We start from the raw sequence: 20,610 nt of genomic DNA on the forward strand, positions 1-20,610 counted from the left end.
CTAAAAATAGAACAATCATGTGACCTAGCAATCCCACTACTGGGCATACATCCTGAGAAAACCATAATTCAAAAAGATACATACACCCCGATGTTCATTGCAGCATTATTTACAATAGCCAAGACATGGAAGCAACCTCAATGTCCATCAACAGAAGAAAGAATAAAGAAAATGTGATACATATGTGTGTGTGTGTTTACACAATGGAATATGACTCAGCCATAAAAAAGAACAAATAATGCCATTTGCAGCAACATGGATGAGCCAAAGATTGTCATACTGAAGTCAGTCAGACACAGAAAGACAAATATCATATGATATCTCATATGCTGAATCTTAAAAAAAAAAACTGTACAAATGAACTTATTTACAAGACAGAAGTAGAGTCACAGATGTAGAAAACAAACTTATGGTTACCAGAGAATAAGGGAGGTAGGGATAAATTGGGAGCACAGAGAACCTACTGTAAAGCACAGGAACTCTACTCAATACTTGGTAATGGTCTATATGGGAAAAGAATCTTTTAAAAAAAAAAGTAGTATATGTACATATAACTGATTCACTTTGCTATACACCTGATACTAACAAAACATTGTAAATCAACTATACGCCAATAAAATTTTTTTAAAAGGCCAGCTTAAGTTTGTTGGCTTAATAAAAATAGGCATGACTTCAGATCTGTCCTCATTAAACATACTGCAGTCATGCAAATTTTTCTACCTAGGTTTACTAGTCAAACAAGCTTATGTTATCTCTATTAGATGTTGAAGATTGTGAAATTATAAATTCAATGTAAGACTTAAACACAAAATAAAAAGTAAATTATGAATGTATTTCAAGCAAGGCAATAAAAAGTTTAAGAAGAGCCATATGTTCCAACTTTTAGATTTTTTGCTTCTGTGTGGGTTTTTTCATACTTTTCTGATTTGTCTACAAGAAAAGTAACTCAAGATGATGGATAGCTTTCCTTAATGTCTCATGAAATTTTGATGAGCAATTCAAGCACAGTTTGCTAAAAAACAAATGAATTAAATGGATGTAAATGGGATAAAAGTATATAAATGAACTTTCTCAACAATAATTTTTTATAAAATATGTTAAAAATAATTTCAAAACCTTTTTTAGTATCTTAAAGCCTCAAAGTTACACTAACTTAAGTTAAATGATGGATATTCATTGAATATCAAGGCCCTTTCCAGAAAATACTGAAACACTAATTTCTAAACCTAAGTGTATCTATTCTTGACTTCTTAAGTTTTACAGAGCCAAAGGATATTTGAGTCTGCTGATATATATATTTCTTTTGTCACATGGAAAATTTGTATTATGAAAAATATGAGGGAGAGGGTGGGATGATTTGGGAGAATGGCATTGAAATACGTATAATATCATATATGAAACAAGTCGCCAGTCCAGGTTTGATGCACGATACTGGATGCTTGGGGCTGGTGCACTGGGACAACCCAGAGGGATGGTATGGGAAGGGAGGAGGGAGGAGGGTTCAGGATGGGGAACACATGTATACCTGTGGTGGATTCATTTCGATATTTGGCAAAACCAATACAATAAAGTTTAAAAATAAAATAAAATTTAAAAAAAAAGAAAGAAAAATATGTACCTACAAATTATGAAATGATATATTCATAAAATGTATTCATTTGCTATAGAATGCTAGTATTATGATAGGCAATAAATAAATATAAAGGCAACTACTAGAAACTAGAAAGGTGAAAGGAAAGTAGTATGTATTTTTAATTAAAAAATGAGGCGGGGGAAGGCATGAGATATGAATGCCTTGTTTCTATTAAGGGAAAAAAAAGACTAATTTTGTCCTAAAATAAAGTGACTGGTTGTTCCAGGCCCGAGAAACAAGAAATGAAAATGATTAGCACAAAATCTAAATGGATATATTTAGGAATTTGCAGAAGATCTATGGGGGAAAAGTTTTTTTATGTTGCAAGGTCAAAGATGACTCAGATGAAGTGGATTTATTTATGAGTTTTCTAAATGAGCTCAATAATATACTGATAAAAAGCTAGTATCTCGTTTGCTCTCAGTTAAAACAAAAAAGATGCAGCTCTGCTTGGTGGGGGATCAAGACAATGGGGTAGGAAGACCCTGAACTCACCTTCTCCATGGTAACACCAAAACTGCAGCTACTTGCAGAGCGACTGTCCATTTCCTGAACACTAGAAGAAAAGGTGCAGAGGAGCCAGAATACGGGTAGGAGGAGTGAAGATACAATTTTGGGGTCAGCAACCCACAAGTGGAGGGAAACCACAAACATCAACATCCTTACCGAGAGTGAGGAGCCTGGGGCTCCCAACATGCAGAATGAGCCCCCAGAAAGTCCAGCTTTGAAAACAGGTAGGATTTGGGCTTGGGGGAGCAGAAGGACAGTAGGCAACAGACTGTGCTCTTAAAGGGCATGTGCAGAAGCTCACATGCCCCAAGTCCCAGCACAGACGCAATGGTTTGCCAGGAGCCTCCGTCACTCTCACTTTCTGACCTTGGACATAGTCCTGCAGAGGCCGGAAGCATGTGGAGTCCCCCTAGGAAGTGAGATGCTGGCAGCAACCATTTGGGGGATCTCATTCAACCGTAATAACACCAGCACTGGTTAGAGCTATTTCTTATTTTGTTTTTTTTTTTTCTTAATTTTTTAGCTGTCATGCACAAGATGCAGCTATCTTTGTTCCCTGACCAGAAATTGAACCTACACTCCCTGCACCGGAAGCAGGGAGTCGTAACCATTTGACAACTAGGAAATTCCCATTTTATTTTTAATTGAAGTATAGTTCATTTATAATATTGTGTTATTTTCAGATATATAGCACAGAGATTTAGCTATATATACATATGTAGATAGATAGATATGTTGAAACTAATGTTGAATTAGTTTCAAGTAGACAGCACAGTAATTTTGTCATATATATAAATATAAAATATTTAAAATATAAAATATTTTATATAAAAGAATCTGAAAAGAATATATATATATACACATATATAGACAGATTATTTTTAGATTATTTTCCATTTTAGGTTATTCAAAATATTGACTATACTTTCTTGGGCTATACCGTAGGTTCTTGTCCATTTATTTTTTTTAATTAATTTATTTTTTAATTGAAGGATAATAACTTTACAGAATTTTGTTGTCTGTCAAACTTCAACATGAATCAGCCATAGGTATACATATATCCCCTCCCTTTTGAAACTCCCTCCCATCTCCCTCCCCATCCCACCCCTCTAGGTTGATACAGAGCCCCTGTTTGAGTTTCCTGAAACATACAGAAAATTCTCATTGGCTATCTATTTTACATATTGTAATGTAAGTTTCCATGTTACTCTTTCCATACATCTCACCCTCTTCTCCCCTCTCCCCATGTCCATATGTCTATTCTCTATGTCTGTTTCTCCATTCAATTAAGTTCAGTTGCTCAATCTTGTCTGACTCTTTGCAACCCCATGAACAGCAGCATGTCAGGCCTCCCTGTCCATCACCAATTCCCAGAGTTTACTCAAACTCATGTCCATCGAGTCAGTGATGCCATCCAGCCAACTCATTCTCTGTCGTCCCCTGCTCCTCCTGCCCCCAATCCCTCCCAACATCAGGATCTTTTCCAATGAGTCAACTCTTCGCATGAGGTGGCCAAAGTATTGGTGTTTCAGCTTCAGCATCAGTCCTACCAGTGAACACCCAGGACTGGTTTTCTTTAGGATGGACTGCTGGGATCTCCTTGCAGTCCAAGGGACTCTCAAGAGTCTTCTCCAACACCATAGTTCAAAAGCATCAATTCTTTGGCACTCAGCTTTCTTCACAGTCCAACTCTCACATCCATTCATGACCACTGGAAAAACCATAGCCTTGACTAGATGGACCTTTTTTGGCAAAGTAATGTCTCTGCTTTTCAATATGCTATCTAGGTTGGTCATAACTTTTCTTCCAAGGAATAAGTGTCTTTTAATTTCATGGCTGCAGTCACCATCTGCAGTGATTTTGGAGCCCAAAAATATAAAGTCTGACACTGTTTCAACTGATTCCCCATCTATTTCCCATGAAGTGATGGGAGCAGATGCCATAATCTGCGTTTTATGAATGTTGAGTTTTAAGCCAACATTTTCACTCTCCTCTTTCACTTTCATCCAGAGGCCTTTTATTTCCTCTTCAATTTCTGCCATAAGGGTGGTGTCATCTGCATATCTGAGGTGATTGATATTTCTCCCGGCAATCTTGATTCCAGCCCAGCGTTTCTCATGATGTACTCTGCATAGAAGTTAAATAAGCCGGGTGACAATATACAGCCTTGACGAACTCCTTTTCCTATTTGGAACCAGTCTGTTGTTCCATGTCCAGTTCTGACTATTGCTTCCTGACCTGAATATAGGTTTCTCAAGAGGCAGGTCAGGTGGTCTGGTACTCCCATCCCTTTCAGAGTTTTCCACAGTTTATTGTGATTCACACAGTCAAAGGCTTTGGCATAGTCAATAAAGCAGAAATATATGTTTTTGTGGAACTCTCTTGCTTTTTCGATGAGCCACCGAATGTTGGCAATTTGATCCCTGGTTCCTCTGCCTTTTCTAAAACCAGCTTGAACATCTGGAAGTTCACAGTTCACATATTGCTGAAGCCTGGCTTGGAGAATTTTGAGCATTACTTTACTAGCCTGTGAGATGAGTGCAATTGTGTGATAGTTTGAGCATTCTTTGGCATTGCCTTTCTTTGGGATTGGAATGAAAACTGACCTTTTCCAGTCCTGTGGCCACTGCTGAGTTTTCCAAACTGGCTGGCATATTGAGTGCAGCACTTTCACAGCATCATCTTTCAGGATTTGGAATTGCTCAACTGGAATTCCATTTCCACTAGCTTTGTTCATAGTGATGCTTTCTAAGGCCCACTTGACTTCACATTCCAGGATGTCTGGCTCTAGGTCAGTGATCACACCATCGTGATTATCTGGGTCATGAAGATCTTTTTTGTACAGTTCTTCTGTGTATTCTTGCCATCTTTTCTTAATATCTTCTGCTTCTGTTAGGTCCATACCATTTCTGTCCTTTATCGAGCCCATCTTTGCATGAAATGTTCCCTTGGTATCTCTAATTTTCTTGAAGAGATCTCTAGTCTTTCCCATTCTGTTGTTTTCCTCTATTTCTTTGCATTGATCACTGAGGAAGGCTTTCTTATCTCTCCTCACTATTCTTTGGAACTCTGCATTCAGATGCTTTTATCTTTCCTTTTCTCCTTTGCTTTTCACTTCTCTCCTTTTCACAGCTATTTGTAAGGCCTCCTCAGACAGCCATTTTGCTTTTTTGCATTTCTTTTCCATGGGGATGGTCTTGATCCCTGTCTACTGTACAATGTCATGAACCTCTGTCCATAGTTCATTAGGCACTCTATCTATCAGATCTAGTCCCTTAAATCTATTTCTCACTTCCACTGTATAATCATAAGGGATTTGATTTAGGTCATACCTGAATGGTCTAGTGGTTTTCCCTACTTTCTTCAATTTAAGTCTGAATTTGGCAATAAGGTGTTTATGATCTGAGCCACAGTCAGCTCCCTGGTCTTGTTTTTGCTGACTGTATAGAGCCTCTCCGTCTTTGGCTGCAAAGAATATAATCAATCTGATTTCAGTGTTGACCATCTGGTGATGTCCATGTGTAGAGTCTTCTCTTGTGTTGTTGGAAGAGGGTGTTTGTTATGACCAGTGTGTTCTCTTGGCAAAACTCTATTAGTCTTTGCCCTGCTTCATTCTGTACTCCAAGGCCAAATTTGCATGTTACTCCAGGTGTTTCTTGACTTCCTACTTTTGCATTCCAGTCCCCTATAATGAAAAGGACATCTTTTGGGGGGTGTTAGTTCTAAAAGGTCTTGTAGGTCTTCATAGAACCATTCAACTTCAGCTTCTTCAGTGTCACTGGTTGGGGCATAGGCTTGGATTACCATGATATTGAGTGGTTTGCCTTGGATACGAACAGAGATCATTCTGTCATTTTTGAAATTGCATCCAAGTACTGCATTTTGGACTCTTTTGTTGACTACGAAGGCTACTCCATTTCTTCTAAGGGATTCCTGCCCACAGTAGTACATATAATGGTCATCTGAGTTAAATTCACCCATTCCAGTCCATTCTAGTTCGCTGATTCCTAGAATGTCAACGTTCACTCTTGCCATCTCCTATTTGACCACTTCCAATTTGCCTTGATTCATGGGCCTCACATTCCAGGTTCCTATGCTGTATGGCTTTTTACAGCATTGGACTTTGCTTCTATCACCAGTCACATCCACAACTTGGTATTGTTTTTGCTTTGGCTCCATCCTTTCATTCTTTCTGGAGTTATTTCTCCACTGATCTCCAGTAGCATATTGGGCACTTACCAACCTGGAGAGTTCCTCTTTCAGTATCCTATCTTTTTGCCTTTTCATACTGTTCATGGGGTTGTCAAGGCAAGAATACTGAAGTGGTTTGTTTGCCATTCCCTTCTCCAGTGGACCACATTCTGTCAGACCTCTCCACCATGACCCGTCCTTCTTGGGTGGCCTCACAGCATGGCTTAGTTTCATTGAGTTAGACAAGGCTGTGGTCCGTGTGATCAGATTGGCTAGTTTTCTGTGATTATGGTTTCACTGTGTCTGCCCTCTGATGCCCTCTCACAACACCTACTGTCTCACTTGGGTTTCTCTTACCTTGGACGTGGGGTATCTCTTCACAGCTGCTCCATTAATGCCCTGTAAATAAATTCTTCGGTACCATTTTTATAGATTCCATATATATGCATTAGAATACGATATTTATCTTTCTTTTTCTGACTTACTTCACTCTGTATAATAAGTTCTAGGTTCATCCACCTCATTAGAACTGATGCAACTGCTTCCTTTTTATGGCTGAGTAATATTCCATTATGTATATGTACCACAACTTCTTTATCCATTCATCTGTTGATGGACATCCAGATTGCTTCCATGTTCTAGCTATTGTAAATAGTGCTGCAATGAACAATGGGATATGTGTGTCTTTTTCAATATTGGTTTCCTCAGGGTGTATGCCCAGGAGTGGGGTTGCTGGGTCATATGGTGGTTTTATTCCAAGTTTTTTAAGGATCTCCATAGAGCCTTCCACAGTGGCTGGGTCAATTTACACTCCCACCAACGTGTAAGAGGGTTTCCTTCTCTCTACACCCTCTACATTTATTGTTTGTAGACTTTTTGATAATGGCCATTCTGACTGGTTTGAGGTGATATCTCACTGTAGTTTTGATTTGCACTTCTCTAATAATGAGAGATGTTGAGCATATTTTCATGTGCTTGCTAGGCATCTGTATGTCTGCTTTGGAGAAATGTCTGTTTAGGTCTTTTTTCCACTTTTTGACTGGATTGTTTGTTTTTCTGGTATTGAGTTGTATGAGCTGCTTGTATATTTTGGAAACTAATCCTTTGTCAGTTGTGTCATTTGCTATTATTTTCTCCCATTCTGAGGGTTGTCTTTTCACCTTGCCTATAGTTTCCTTTGCTGTGCAAAAGCTTTTAAGTTTAATCAGATCCCACTTGTTTACTTTTGTTTTTATTTCCATTACTCTAAGAGATGGATCATAGAGGATCTGCTTTGATTTATGTCATCGAGTGTTCTGCCTATGTTTTCCTCTAACAGTAAGACAGTTTCTGGTCTTACATTTAGGTTTTTAATCAATTTCGAGCGTACATTTGTGTATGGTGTTAGGAAGTATTCTAATTTTCATCTTTTACATGTGGCTGTCAAGTTTTCCAAACACCACTTATTGAAGAGGCTGTCTTTCCCCCATTGTATATTCTTGCCTCCTTTGTCAAAAATAAGGTAACCATATTTCTAGCTTTCTATCTTATTCCAGTGGTCTGTATTTCTGTTTTTGTGCCAGTACCATACTGTCTTGATGACTGTAGTTTTGTAGTATAATCTGAAGTCAGGAAGATTGATTCCTCCAGCTCCATTCTTCTTTCTCAAGGCTACTTTGGCTATTCAAGGTTTTTTGTGTTTCCATATGAATTGTGAAGCTTTTTGTTCTAGTTCTGTGAAAAATATCATTGGTAATTTGATAGGGATCACATGGAATCTGTAGACTGCATTTGGCTGTATAGTTATTTTCACAATATTGATTCTTTCTACCCAGGAACATGGAATATCTCTCCATCTGTTTATCTCATCTTTGATTTTTTTCATCAGTGTCTCATAATTTTCTGAATACAGTTCTTTTGTCTCCTTAGGTAGGTTTATTCCTAGATATGTAATTCTTTTTGTTGCAATGGTGAATAGAATTGATTCTTTAATTTCTCTTTCTTATTTTTCATTGTTAGTATATAGAAATGCAAGTGATTTCTGTGTAATTATGTTGTATCCTGCAACTTTCCTAAATTCACTTATTAGCTCTAGTAAATTTCTGATACTATCTTTAGGATTTTCTACATGTAGCATCAGTTCAGTTCAGTTCAGTTGCTCAGTTGTGTCAAAGTTTTTGTGACCCCATGAACCACAGCACACCAGGCCTCCCTGTCCATCACCAACTCCCGGAGTTTACTCAAACTCATGTCCATTGAGTTGGTGATGTCATCCAACCATCTTATCCTCTGTCATCCCCTTCTCCTCCTGCCTTCAACCTTCCCCAATGTCAGGGTCTTTTCAAATGAGTCAGCTATTCGCATCAGGGGGCTAAAATATTGGAGTTTCAGCTTCAACATCAGTCCTTCCAATGAATACCCAGGACTGATTTCCTTGAGGATGGACTGCTTGGATCTCCTTTCAGTCCAAGGCACTCTCAAGAGTCTTCTCCAACACCACAGTTCAAAAGCATCAATTTTTCAGCACTCGGCTTTCTTTATACTCTAACTCTCACATCCATACATGACTACTGGAAAAACCATAGCCTTGACTAGATGGACCTTTATTGACAAAGTAATGACTCTGCTTTTTAATATGCTGTCTAGGTTCATCAAAACTTTCCTTCCAAGGAGTAAGTGTGTTTTAATTTCATGGCTGCACTCACCATCTGCAGTGATTTTGGAGACCAGAAAACTAAAGTCAGCCACTGTTTCCCCATCTATTTGCCATGATGGGATGGGGCTGGATGCCATGATCTTAGTTTTCTGAATGTTGAGCTTTAAGCCAACTTTTTCACTCTCCACTTTCACTTTCATCAAGAGGCTCTTTAGTTCCTCTTCACTTTCTGCCATAAGGGTGGTGTCATCTGCATATCTGAGGTTATTGATAGTTCTCCTGGCAATCTTGATTCCAGCTTGTGCTTCATCCAGCCCAGCATTTTTCATGATGTATTCTGCATAGAAATTAAGTAAGCAGGATGGCAATATATAGCCTTTAAGTACTCCTTTGCCAATTTGGAACCAGTCTGTTGTTCCATGTCCAGTTCTAATTGCTGCTTCCTGACCTGCATACAGATTTCTCAAGAGGCAGGTCAGGTGGTCTAATATTCCCATCTCTTTCAGATTTTCCCACAGTTTATTGTGATCCACACAGTCAAAGACTTTGACATAGTCGATAAAGCAGAAACACATGTTTTTGTGGAACTCTCTCGCTTTTTTGATGACCCACAAAATGTTGGCAATTTGATCTCTGGTTCCTCTGCCTTTTCTAAAACCAGCTTGAACATCTGGAAGTTCACAGTTCACATATCACTGAATCCTGGCTTGGAGAATTTTGAGCATTACTTTACTAGCGTATGAGATGAGTGCAATTGTGCGGTAGTTTGAGCATTCTTTGGCATTGCCTTTCTTTGGGATTGGAATGAAAACTGACCTTTTCCAGTCCTGTGGCTGATGCTGAGTTTTTCAAATTTGCTGACATATTGAATGAAGCACTTTCACAGCATCATCTTTTAGGATTTGAAATAGCTCCACTGGAATTCCATCACCTCCACTAGCTTTGTTCATAGTGATGCTTTCTAAGGCCCACTTGACTTCACATTCCAGGATGTCTGGCTCTAGGTGAGTGATCACACCATCATGATTTTCTGGATCATGAAGATCTTTTTTGTATAGTTCTTCTGTGTATTCTTGCCACTTCTTAATATCTTCTTCTTTTCTTAGGTCCATACCATTTCTCTCCTGTATTAAGTCCATCTTTGCATGAAATGTTCCCTTGGTATCTCTGATTTTCTTGAAGAGATCCCTAGTCTTTCCTACTCTATTGTTTCCTCTATTTCTTTGCATTGATTACTGAGGAAGGCTTTCTTATCTCTCCTTGCTATTCTTTGGAACTCTGCATTCAAATTGGTATATCTTTCCTTTTCTCCATTGCCTTTCACTTCTCTTCTTTTCACGGCTATTTGTAAGGCTTCCTCAGACAGCTATTTCATGTTATCTGCAAATAGTGAGAGCTTTACTTCTTTTCCAATCTGCATTTCTTTTATTTCTTTTTCTTCTCTGATTGCTATAGCTAGGACTTCTAAAACTATGTTGAATAATAGTGGTGAAAGTAGACACCCTTGTCTTGTTCCTGATCTTATAGGGAATGCTTTATTTTTTTCACCATTGAAAATGTTTACTGTGGGCTTATCATATATGGCCTTTACTATGTTGAGGTAGATTCCTTCTGTGCCCATTTTTTGAAGAATTTTAACCATAAACCAGTGCTAAATTTTGTCAAAGTTTCTTTCTCCATCTGAGATTATCATATGGTTTTATCCTTCAATTTGTTAATATGGTGTATCACACTGATTGATTTGTCTATATTGAAGATTCCTTGCATCCCTGGAATAAACTAAACTTGATCATGCTGTATGGGCTTTTTGATGTGTTGCTGAATTTTGTTTGCTAAAATTTTGTTGAAGATTTTGCATCTATGTTCATCAGTGATATTGGCCTGTAGTTTTCTTTTTTTGTGTTGTCTTTTTCTGGTTTTGATATCAGGGTGATGGTGGCATCATAGAATGAGTTTGGAAATGTTCCTTCCTCTGTAATTTTTTGAAAGCATTTTAAAAGGATAGGCATTAGCTCTTCTCCAAATGTTTGGTAGAATTTACCTGTGAAGCCATCTGGTCCTGGGCTTTTGTTTTTTGAGAGATTTTTGATCACAGCTTCGATTTCAGTGCTTGTAATTGGGTTGTTCATAATTTCTATTTCTTCCTGGTTCAGTCTTGGAAGATTGAACTTTTCTAAGAATATGTCTATTGCTTCCAGGTTATCCATTATATTGTCATATAGTTGTTCATAATGGTCTCTTATAATCCTTTGTATTTCTGCATTGTCTGTTGTAACTTCTTTGTCATTTCTAATTTTGTTGATTTGATTCTTCTCTCTTTTTTACTTGATGAGTCTGGCTAAAGGCTTGTCAATTTTGTTTATCTTTTCAAAGAACCAGCTTTTAGTTTTATTAATCTCTACTATTGCTTGTTTTATTTCTTTTTCATTTATTTCTGCTCGGATCTTTATGATTTTTTTCCTTCTACTAATTTTGGGGGTTTTTTGTTCTTCTTTTTCCAGTTGTTTTAGGTGTAAAGTAAGGTTGTCTGTTCGATGTTTTTCTTGTTTCTTGAGGTAGGATTGTATTGCTATAAACTTCCCTCTTAGAACTGCTTTTGCTGCCTCCCATAGGTTTTAAGTTGTCGTGTTTTCATTGTCATTTGTTTCTAGGATTTTTTTAATTTCCCTTTGGATTTCTTCAGTAACCTGTTCGTTATTTAGAAATGTATTGTTTAATCTCCATGTGTTTGTGTTTTTTACAGTTTTTATTTCTTGTAATTGATATCTAATCTCATAGCCTTGTGGTCAGAAAAGATGCTTGATACAATTTCAATTTTCTCACTTTCAGTTTATATGTGTCTTTAGGTCTGAAGTGGGTTTCTTGTAGACAGCTTTTATATGGGTCTTATTTTTATGTCCATTCAGCCAGTCTGTGTCTTTTGGTTGGAGCATTTAATCCATTTACATTTAAAGTAATTGTTGATATATATGTTCCTATTGCCATTTTCTTAATTGTTTGGGGTTTGTTTATGTAGATCTTTATCTTGTTTTGTATTTCCTGACTATATAAGTCCCTTTAACATTTGTTGTAAAGCTGGTTTGGTGGCACTGAATTCATTTAACTTTTGCTTGTCTGAAAAGCTTTTGATTTCTCCATCAGTTTTGAATGTGATCCTTGCCAGGTAGAGTAACCTTGGCTGTAGATTTTTCCTTTTCAATACTTAAATACATCCTGCCATTCCCTTCTGGCCTTCAGGGTTTCTGCTGAAAGATCAGCTGTTAAACTTAGGGGGTTTCCCTTGTATGCTGTTTCTTTTCCTTGCTGCTTTTAATATTCTTTCTTTCTGTTTAATCTTTTTTAGTTTTATTAGTATGTGTCCTGGCATGTTTCTCCTTGAGTTTATCCTGTATGGGACTCTTCATACCTCTTGGACTTTATTGACTATTTCCTTTTCCATATTAGGGAAATTTTCAACTATAATCTCTTCAAAAATTTTTTCATAATAAAAAAATTTTATTTTTCTCTTCTTCTTCTGGGACCCCTATGATTCAAATGTTGGTGTATTTAATATTGTCCCAGAGGTCTTTGAGACTATCCTCAGTTCTTTTCATTCTTTTTAATTTATTCTGCTCTTTAGTGGTGATTTCTACCATGTACCTTCCAGCTCACTGATCTGTTCTGCTTCATATATTCTGCTCTTGATTCCTTATAGAGTATTTTTAATTTCACTAATTATGTTGTTTTTCTCTGTATGTTTATTCTTTAATTCTTCTAGGTCTTTTTTGATTCTTGCATTTTCTCCATTCTGTTTTCAAGGTTTTTGATCATCTTTACTATTATTATTCTAAATTCTTTTTCAGGTAGTTTGCCTATTTCCTCTTCATTTATTTGGACTTGTGTGTTTCTAGCTTGTTCCTTCATTTGTGCAGTACTTCTCTGCCTTTTCATAATTTTTTTTTAAACTTATTGTGTTTGAGGTCTCCTTTTCCTGGGCTTCAAGGTTGCTTCTTTCTTCCTTTTGGTTTCTGCCCTCGTAATGTTGCTCCAGTGGTTTGTGTAAGTTTCGTATAGGGTGAGATATGTGCTGGGTTTTGTTTTGTTTTGTTTTTTTCCTCTGATGGGCAGGGCTAAGTGAGGTGATAATCCATTCTGCTGATGACTGGATTTGTATTTTTGCCTTGTTTGTTTGGATGAGGCATCCTGCACAGGGTGCTACTGGTGATTGGGTGATGCCAGGTCTTGTATTCAAGTGGCTTCCTATGTGGGAATTCTCACTATTTGATACTCCCTAGGGTTAGGAGTTCTCTGGTGGTCTAGGGTCTTGGAGTGAATGCTCCCACTCCAAAGGCTCAGGGCTTGATCTCTGTCTGAAGCGAGGTAATGAAGCAAGTGACACCTCATTGTGTGCAGCAGGTGCGGGAGCAGTCATCTATTTTTATACATAGTATTCTCTATCTGCTAATCCCAAACTCCTAATTTATCCCTTCCCCCACATCCCTTTCCCCTTTGGTAAAGATAAGTTCTTTTTTTCATGTCTGTGAGTTTCTGTTCTGTAAATAAGTTCATTTGAATCATTTTTTCAGATTCTACATATGTGTTATCATATGATATTTATTTTTCTCTGTCTTACTTCACTTAGTATGATAATTTCTAGGTCTATGTTGTGGCAAATTGCATTATTTTATTCCTCTATAAGGTTGAGAAATATTCCAGTGTATATATGTACCACATCTTTGTCCATTCCTCTGTTGATGGACACTTGGGTTTCTTCCATGTATTGGCTATTGTGAATAGTGCAGCAGTGAACATTGGGGTGCATGTATTTTCTTAATTATGGTTTTCTATGTATATATATGCCAAGGAGTGGGATTGCAAAGTCATATGCTAGCTCTATTTTTAGTTTTTAAAGCAAATTCCATACTATTCTCCACAGTGGCTGTACAAATTTGCATCCCCACCAACAGAGTCAGAGGATTTCCTTTTCTCCACATGCTGTCCAGCATTTATTATTTGCAGGTTGTTTTGATGATGGCCATTCTGACTGGTGTGAGGTGACACTTTACTGTAGTTTTGATTTGCATTTCTCTCATAATTATCAATGTTGAACATATTTTCACGTGTCTTTTGACCATCTGTATGTGCTCTTTGGAGAAGTATCTGTTTAGATCTTCTGCCCATTTTTTGATTAGGTTCTTTGTTTTGTTGTGTTTTTTTGTTTGTTTGTTTTTTGTTTTTTTTTTTTTTTTACAATGAACTGTATGAACTGTTTTGTATATTTTGGAGATTAATCCTTTGTCAGTTGCTTCATTTGCAAATATTTTCTCCCATTCTGAGGGTTGTCTTTTCATCCTGTATATGGTTTTTCCTTTTTAGTGAAAAGCTCTTAAGTTTAATTAGGTCCCATTCACTTATTTTTGCTTTTATGTCCATTACTATAGGAGAAGGAGCCAAAAAAATCTTGCTGATATCTATGTCAAAGACAGTCCTATGTTTTCCTGTATGAGTTTTAAAGAATCTAGTCTTACATTTAGGTCTTTAATCCATTTTGTGTTTATTTTTAAGTATGTGTTAGGGAGTGTTCTAATTTCATTCTTTTATAACTAGTTGTCCAGTTTTCCCAGCACCACTTATTGAAAAGGCTGTCTTTTCTCCATTGTATATTCTTGCATTCTTTGTCATAGATTAATTGATCATAGATGCATGGGTTTATTTCTGGGCTTTCTATCCTCTTCCATTGATCTATATTTCTGTTTTTCTGCCAGTAGCATACTGTTATGATTATTCTAGCTCTATAGTGTAGTCTGAAATCAAAGAGCCTGATTCCTCTGGTTCCGTTTTTCTTTCTCAAGATTGCTTTGGCTATTCTGCATCTTTTGTGTTCCCATACAAATTGTAAAATTATCTTTTCTAGTTCTGTGAAAAATAAAATTGGTAAATTGATAGTGACTGCATTGTACCTGTATATTTCTTTGGGGAGTATAGTAATTTTGACAATATTGAAGACTTGAAGACAATATTGACTCTTCCCATCCAATGACATAGTACATCTTTGTATCTGTTTGTGTCATCTTCAACTGCTTTCATCAGCATCTTATAATTTTCAGAGTACAGGTCTTTTGCCTCCTCAGTTAGGTTTATTCCTAGGTATTTAATTCTTCTTGATGAGATACTAAGTGGGATTTTTTTCTATAATTTCTTTTCTCATAGTCAGTATACAGAAATACAACTGATTTCTATGTATTAATTTTGGAAATTTACTAAATTCATTAATGAGCTCTAGTAGTTTTCTGGTTGCAACTTTGTTGTTGTTGTTCATTTGCTCAGTCATGTCTGACTCTTTGCAACCCCATGAACTGCAGCACATCAGGCTTCCCTGTCCTGCATTATCTTCAAGAGTTTGCTCAAACTCATGTCCATTGAGACAGTGATGCCATCCAACTATCCCATCCTCTGTCATCCCCTTCTCCTCCAACCCTCAATCTTTCCCAGCATCAGGGTCTTTTCCAATGAGTTGGCTCTCGCATCAGGTGGCCAAAGTATTGGAGCTTCAGCATCAGCATCAGTCCTTCAAATGAATATTCAGAGCTGATTTCCTTTAGGATTGACTGGTTTGATCTCCTAGCAGTCCAAGGGACTCTCAAGATCTTCTCCAGCATCACAGTTCAAAAGCATCAATTCTGCAGCATTCAGCTTTCTTTATGGTCCAAGTCTCACATCTATACATGACTAAACTGGAAAAACCATAGTTTTTACTATACGAATCTTTGTCAGCAAAGTGATGTCTCTGCTTTTTAATATGCTGTCTAGGTTTATCATAGCTTTTCTTCCAAGTTTGCCTCTTTAGGAATTTCTAGGTATAGTATCACATCATCTGCAAACAGTGGCAATTTTACTTCTTTTCCTATATGACTTTCTTTTCTTTTTCCTTCTCTGATTACGGTGGCTAAGACTGCTGAAACTTTATTGAATAAAACTGGCAAAAGTGTACATTCTTGTCTTGCTCCTGATCTTAGAGCAAATGCTTTCAGCTTTTCACCATCAAGTATGATATTAGCTGTGGGCTTGTCATATATGGCCTTTACTGTGTTGAGGTAGGCTCCCTCTGGGTTTCCCTGTTAGCTCAGCTAACAGGAGACCTGGTTTGATTCCTGGTCAGGAAGATCCCCTAGAGAAGGGATAGACTACCCACTCCAGTATTCTTGGGCTTCCTTGGTGGCCCAGTTGGTAAAGAATCTGTCTGCAGTGCTGGAGACCTGGGTTTGATCCCTGGGTTGGGAAGATTCCCTGGAGAAGGGCATGGAACCCACTCCAGTATTCTTGCCTGGAGAATCCCCATGGACAGAGGAGCCTGGTGGCATGCAGTCGATGGGGTCACAAAGAGTTGGACACAGTGAGTGACTAGGAAAAGCACAGCACAGGCTCCCTCTATGCCCTTTTTCTGGAGAGCTTTTATCATAAATGGATGTTGAGTTTTATCAAAAGCCTTTTTTATATCTATTGTGATGATCATTGGTTTTTATTCTTCAATTTGTTAATGTGATGTATCACACTAGTTGATTCACAGATACTGAAAACTCCTTGCATCCCTGGGATAAATAACATTTGATCATTGTATATGATCTTTTTAATCTATTGCTAGTATTTTTTTGAGGATATTTGTGTGAACTTCAACAGTAATAATGGCATGTGATTTTCTCTTTTTGGCAGTTATTTTGTCTTGTTATCAGGGTGATGGTGGCCCTACAGAATGAGTTCTAAAGTGTTCCTTCCTCTGAAATTGTTAGAATAGTTTCCAAAGATAGGTGTTAACTACTCTTCTCTAAATGTTTGATAGAATTTGCCAGTGAGGCTATCTTGTTCTGGACTTTTGTCATTGGGAGTTTTTAAATCACAGATCCAATTTCATTACTTGTGATTGGCCTGTTTGTGTTTTCTGTTTCCTATTGATCCAGTCTTCAGAGATTGTACCTTTCTAAAAATTTGTTCATTTTTTCTAGGTTCTTCATTTTATTGAAATATAGTATCCACCCAGCCATTCTATGTATTTTGGTTGATATATTTAACCCATTTACATTTAAGGTAATTATCAATATGTATGTTCTAATTGCCATTTTATTAATATTTTTGGACATTCTTTGCAGGTCTTTTCCCTCCCTTTATTCTTCTTTTGTCCTCTCCCCTTGTGATTTGATGACTGTCTTTAATGTTATGTTTGTATTTCTTTTATAGTTTTGTCTGTATATCAGTTATAGATTTGGGGTTTGCAGTTACTATGAGATTTTTATATTACCATCTATCTATCTATCTATTTATACTTGATTATTTTAAGTTGCCGATCTGTTCATTTCAAATGCATTTAAAAAAAAAAAAAAGACAACCCTATGTTGTACTCTCCTCCCCTCAATATTACTGTTTTGATATCATATTTTACATATTAATTTTGTGTGCATCCCTTAACTGCTTATTGGAGACAAGTTGCTTTTACAACTTTTGTTGTTTAACCTCCCTACTAGTTTTGTATTCGGATGATTTCCTACCTTCTGTGTGTTTGCCTTTACTGTGAGCTTTTCCAGTTTTGTAGATTCTAGCTGTGGCTTTTTCTTTTTGCCTAGAGAAGCTCCTTTAACATGTGGTGGTGCAGGACTCTTAGCTTTTGCTTGTCTGTAAACCTTTTGATTTCTCTGATGAGTCTGAATGAGATCCTTGCTAGGTAGAGTAATCTTGTTTGTATTTTTTTTTTTGCCCTTTCACCTTAAACTTATCATGTCAGTCCTTTCTGGTTTGCAGTGTTTCTGCTAAAAAATCAGCTGATATCTTTGTAGGAGTTCTCTTGTCTATTTGTTGTGTTTTCTTGCTGCATTTAATAGTCCTTCTTTATTTTTAACTTTTGTCATTTTGATTACAATGTGTCTTGGTGTGTTCCTCTGCAGGTTAATCTTGTTAATCTTCCTTTCTTAGGTTAGTGAAGTTTTCAGCTACTATCTCTTCAACTATTTTTTCAGGTCCTTTCTCTCTCTCTCAACCTCCTCTTGGGATCTCTGTAATAAACATATTAAGCGTGCTTGATCTTGTCCCCGGGCTGGGGGTGGGGCTGGGAGTTGTCTCTTAAACTGTCCTCATTTATTTTCATTCAGTTGTCTGTTAAGCAGCAGTGAATTCCACTATTCTATTATCCCAGAAAGATAGCTGAGTAGAAGGACATGAGCTCATCTTCTCCTGTGAGAACTCCAAAACTACAACTCACTGCTGAACAACCATCAACTGGAGAATGTTGGATCCCAACAAAAAAAGAAACCCCATGTCCAAGGGCAAAGGAGAAGCCCCAGCAAGATGGTAGGAGGGGCAAAATGACATTTAGAATCAAATCCTTTACCTTCCAGAGATGTTCAGAGGGCTCAAACAAAAGTGCCCACCAGGACCCAGAGACCCCACAGAGACTGAGCCAGAACTGTGTTTGAGTGTCTCCTGTGAAGGTATGGGTCAGCAGTGGCCAGCCACAGGGGCAGGGACTCTGGATGTAGCAGACCAGAGCATAACATAAGCCCTCTTTGAGGAAGTTGCCATTAATCCCAGCATAGAGCTGCCAGAACTTACACAGGACTGGGGAAACAGACTCTTGGAGAGCAAAAACAGAACCTTGTGTGCACCAGGACCCAGAAGAAAGGAGCAGTGACCCAACAAGAGACTGACTCAGACTTGCCCGTGAGTGTCCAGGAGTCTCTGAAGCAGGCGAGGGTCAGCAGTGGCCTGCTGCAGGGTTGGGGACACTGAGTGTGGCACTGAGTGCATGGGATGTTTTGAAGGAGGTCGCCATTATCTTCATTACCTCCACCACAGTTTTGCCTCGGGTCAAACAACAGGAAGGGAACACAGCCCCACCCATCGAGAGAAAATTGGATTAGAGATTTACTGAGCATGGCCCTGCCCATCAGAACAAGACCCAGTTTCCCCCTCAGGCAGTCTCTCCCATCAGGAAGCTTCCATAAGCCTCTTATCTTTATCCATCAGAGGGCAGAGAGAATGAAAACCACAATCACAGAAAACTAACCAATCTGATCACATGAACCACAGCCTTGTCTAACTCAGTGAAACTATGACCCATGCCATGTAGGGCCACCAAGACGGACGGATCATGTTGCAGAGTTCTGACAAAATATGGTCCACTGGAGAGGGAATGGCAAACCACTTCAGTATTCTTACCTTAAGAACCCCATGAACAGTATGAAAAGGCAAAAAGATAGGACACTGAAAGATGAACTCCCCAGGTCGGTAGGTGCCCAATATGCTATGGGAGATCAGTGGAAAAATAACTCCAGAAAGAATGAAGAGATGGAGCAAAAGCAAAAACAACACCCAGTTGTGGATATGGCTGGTGATGAAAGTAAAGTCCAATGCTGTAAAGAGTAATATTGCATAGTGTTAAGTAGGTAGAATAGGGAAAAGGAGTCCAAAATGGTGGTGGCTAGAAGACAAGGAAGGTCAAAGGAAGGTCCGAGGACCAGAGTGAAAACTTCAGGCAGAACAGCACTCCTGGCTAAGCCCAATTTGCATAGGGCAGGCCCAGGTGGAGGAAAAAACATATAAAAGGAGGAGCCAAAGCGCTTTCTCACGGACTCTATCTCCCGCGTGCGTGCGTGCACACGCTCTCTCTCTCTCTCGCTTTCTCTCTCTCTCTCTCCCTCCCTCCCTCCCCACACACTCCTCCACTTTCTTCTCTTCAAGTCTTGGATTCTCCTGCTATCTTCTAAATAAAATGGAGCTGTAACACTGATTTGCCTAAGAGCTGTAACACGGTTTGTCCAAGACCCGAGAGCTGTGACGCACAGAGGGCTTTAATGTCCGTCGCTCCAAATCCTTGTTGTGATGAGACAAAAAACCGAGGAACATACACTCGTGTGACAATAGGAACCTGGAATGTTAGGTCCATGAATCAAGGTAAATTTGGAGTGGTCAAACAGGAGTTGGCAAGAGTGAACATTGATATTTTAGGAATCAGTGAACAAAAGTGGACTGGAATGGGTGAATTTAATTCAGATGACCATTATACCTACTACTGTGGAGACAGAGTAGCCATCATAGTAAACAAAAGAGTCTGAAATGCAGTACTTGGATGCAACCTCAAAAATGACAGAATGATCTGTTTCCAAGGCAAACCATTCAATATCATAGTAATTGAAATCTATGCCCTGACCAGTAATGCTAAAGAAGATGAAGTTGAACAATTCTATGAAGACCTACAAGACCTTCTAGAACTAACACCCCAAAAAGATGTCCTTTTCACAGTAGGAGACTGGAATGCAAAAGTAGGAAGTTAAAAGATACCTGGAGTAACAGGCAAATTTGACCTTGGAGTACAAAATGAAGCAGGGCAAAGCCTAACATAGTTTTGCCAAGAGAATGCACTGGTCATAGCAAACACCCTCTTCCAACAACACAAGAGAACACTCTACACATGGATGTCACCAGATGGTCAATACCAAAATCAGATGGATTATATTCTTTGCAGCTGAAGATGGAGAAGCTCTATACAGTCAGCAAAAACAAGACCTGGAGTTGACTGTGGCTCAGATCATGAACTCCTTATTACCAAATTCAGACTTAAATTGAAGAAAGTAGGGAAAACCACTAGACCATTCAGGTATGACCAATCCCTTATGAT

This window comes from Bubalus bubalis, chromosome 10 (assembly GCF_019923935.1).
Source record: "Bubalus bubalis isolate 160015118507 breed Murrah chromosome 10, NDDB_SH_1, whole genome shotgun sequence".
Taxonomy (NCBI): domain Eukaryota; kingdom Metazoa; phylum Chordata; class Mammalia; order Artiodactyla; family Bovidae; genus Bubalus; species Bubalus bubalis.